Below are 3,441 nucleotides of genomic sequence, written 5' to 3' on the forward strand. Positions count from 1 at the left end.
TTTCTTCTCATTTATTGAATTTCTCTTTTTTTGTGATTATTCCTGTTCTTTTATGCAGTTTGAATTTTTTTCTCATTTTTATCTTTTTGGTGTTTTTAAATTTTTTTTCTGTCTAACTGAGTGGGAGATAGTAACCGTTCCAACCCAATCCAACCATACCTACACCTCCTGGATCTCCACCCACGGAGTGAGGGCCACCACTTGCTTTTGCACCAACTGACCAACGATAGATACTGGCCAATACCACTAAACTCACTCTCAACTGTTCTTTACAAAGAGCTAACAGAGATTTGTGCACACACTATCATCTTATCACACCCACCAGGAGACAGGTGGTGAGTGCCTAAGTGGTCACAACTAGCAAATAGAGGAGCACAGTACCCTGCTCACAAAGACACAGCAAAACAAAATAAAGGAAAAAAAATCTTGCGCAAATCACACTAACATACACCACCACAATGTCTTAGAGACAACAGACCACCACAGTCCATAAAAAAAAGCAAGATAAAGTAGTAGAAACAAGAGACCAGGATACAAACCCAGAAAACATCCCTGAGAAGGCAGCTGCATTGGAACTCCCTGATAAGGAATTCAAAAGAATTATATCTGGGTCTCTTCAACAGATTGAGAGACAGATCAAAGAAAACACCGAGAAAATTAAGGAAAACAGACAAAACTCTAGAACAATTTAGGAAAATAATACAAGAACATATTGACAAAATAATAAAAAAAATAGAAATGATACAAAAACAACAAATAGAAATTCAGAAGGTTAATATTAAGATTTTGGAAATAGATTAACACATTGAGTGGGAAAGGAAAACTGAATTAATGGAAGACAGAATTAATGAGATTGAAGACAAATACCTCAATACTACTTTGTTAAGCCACTCCTCAGAAGGAAGGTTGGGCAATCCTACTTCCGTAGTGATACTGCCTCGGAAACCCAAGGAGGGGTCGCTATGAGTCGGGGCCGACTCAACAGCACATAACAACAACAACAACAACAAGGGATCAATCAAAAGAAAAGATCAAAACAAAACGAAGAAAGTCTAAGATGCATCTGGGATACCATCAAGAGGAATAACCTACATGTAGTCAAAATTCTAGAACAGGAAGAGATAGATAAAATTGCAAAAAAAAAACTTGGTGAACATTTGTTGGAAGAGAATTTCCCACACATGATAAAAGATGAGAATATATCCCTTCAAGAAGTTCAATAGACCCCAAACAAGACAGACCCCAAAAGAAAATCACCAACACATATCATAATCAAACTCACCAAAACCAAAGAAAAGAAAGAATCCTGAAAGCAACACAGGAAAAACAAAAAGTTACCTACAAAGGGCCACCAGTAAGACTAAGCTCTGACTTCTTGGCAGAAACCATGCAGAAGAGAACACAATGGGATGTTGTTGTTGTTGTTGTTGTTATGTGCCCTCGAGTCAGACCTGACTTATAGCGAACCCTCCTTGGGTTTCCGAGGCGGTATCACTATGGAAGTAGATTGCCCAACCTTCCTTCCGAGGGGCAGCTGGTGGATTTGGACCATTAGCCTTCTGGTTAGCAGTCAAGTGCCTTAGGCACTATGCAACCAGAGCTCCTCACAATGGGATGGTATATATAAAACCCTGAAAGAAAAAAAATTTTCAACCAAGAATTATATATCCAGCAAAATTATCCCTCAAGTATGTACTGCTGTCGAGTTGGATCCGACTCATAGCGATCCCTCCTTGGGTTTCCAAGGCAGTATCACTACGGAAGTAGATTGCCAACCTTTCTTCCTGGGATGGCTGGTACGTTTGAACCACCAGCCTTTTCGTTAGCAGTCAAATACCTCAGGCACTACAAAATTAGGAGATTTCCAGATAAGTAGAAATTAAAGAAATCTGTTGAAACCAGACCAACCTTACAAAAGAAGTTAAAGGGAGTCCTTTGGCAAGAGAACCAACAACAGCAAACAATAACCGATGATTAACACACATGATGATATAACCCAGAAACCAACCCAATTATACAAGTATCCAAAGTAAAATAAGCTTCCAAGACTGTAAACAGGGAAAAAGAGATATCAATTAGTAAATGAGGACAACTACAAACCAAAAAGAGGGAATAAATAGGGTAGTTACAGAACTTCTAAATGGCGAGGAAGTCAAGACAACTGCAAGATAGAACAGACAGTTTTAAACTTAGGAAGAGAATGAAGAATGAAAGACTGCTTACATGTAGGCATCTTTCCTTATTTTTAAAGAGATAAAAAAGGGATGGTGGGGATTTTACCAGCATGAGAACTGTTTTTAAAGAACCTTTCTTGGTATTTTAAAAACATATGGGAAGTCATCTGTAAGCATTACACCTAAATACAAACCTCTCTAACTCCCTTAAATTCCCAGATAGAAATATCTTCTATTTGTCTGGCTCCCTTTATGACTATCCTCAGACAAAGGGGAAAAAAAAAGTTTCCAGTTTGAACTATTATTCAATTCCAACCCAACCTCCCATCCATAAGTTACTGCCTTCCTCTCTGCTATTACAACTGCCATAAACTGTAAATGTCAAACTTTTTTAGTACCTAAGCTCTAGTAGATTTGGTCTATGAGGCAGAAAGTAAAGTGCTAGAGAGTTTTTAAAAGGCAAAAAACAAAAACAAAATTTTACAATGGATGCCCTCCCAGAAAGCATTCAAAACAACATCAGCCTCTTCTAGGTCTAAGGATGGGAGTCTACAAGTTACCTTAGACCAGATTTAATTATTATTATCAGGTGAAAAAATAAAATTAAATAAGGCAAGTAGGCAACTGGGGAAAGTGTGTAATAGGACCTCTTAGTGTTGCTTTTCTGTGATGAGAAAAAGCTGCCCCTCCTTTGAATGAAAAGATCGAGAGAGAAGCTGGATCAATTTGCACAAACTCTCCACCAAATTCAGAGTGGGAAAGGAAAGAGAAGCCAAACATTGCTGCTCTAAATCAGAAGTTAGAAAACTTGAAGAAGTATATTAGAGTACCTTAACCAAGGATTGTTATCAGGAAAGGACACTAACTCCCCACCCCCAAAAGGAGTAATCATCAGGAAGCACAAAGGAATCTATATTGGAAGCTCAAACCTAAGACTAAAATTCTCACACTTCAGTATATCTAAGAACAAGGTATCTGAAAACATTGTAAAAGTGAAAGTTTCTAGGCTCTACCACAGCGATTCTGATTCAATATATCTGGAGGTGGGTCTAGGAATTTCCATTTTCAACTACTTATGCTAAGCCATTTTCCCACCACACTCAAGAAAAACAAGAAAGATCAGAGGCAGGAAGATGGCAGACTAGGCAGAAGGATTGTACAGACCCTCTTCAACAAAGAAAAGGGAAACCAATTAACACAGACACAGAAGATAATCGTGGACCCCTGAGCCTTGAAGGGAAGGATACAGAATTGGACTAAACCCCAA

At 38.4% G+C, this 3,441-nt stretch overlaps 1 protein-coding gene across 1 annotated transcript in view; it reads right to left on the reverse strand.

Moving 5' to 3' along the window:
- Nucleotides 1–3,441, reverse strand: part of SLC35D1 (solute carrier family 35 member D1) — an 88,602-nt gene that overhangs the window by 25,204 nt on the left and 59,957 nt on the right. The gene's annotated exons all lie outside the window — the stretch shown is intronic.

This window comes from Orycteropus afer, unplaced genomic scaffold (assembly GCF_000298275.1).
Source record: "Orycteropus afer afer isolate SDZICR_OR568_19922 unplaced genomic scaffold, OryAfe1.0 scaffold00016, whole genome shotgun sequence".
Classification (NCBI taxonomy): Eukaryota; Metazoa; Chordata; class Mammalia; order Tubulidentata; family Orycteropodidae; genus Orycteropus; species Orycteropus afer.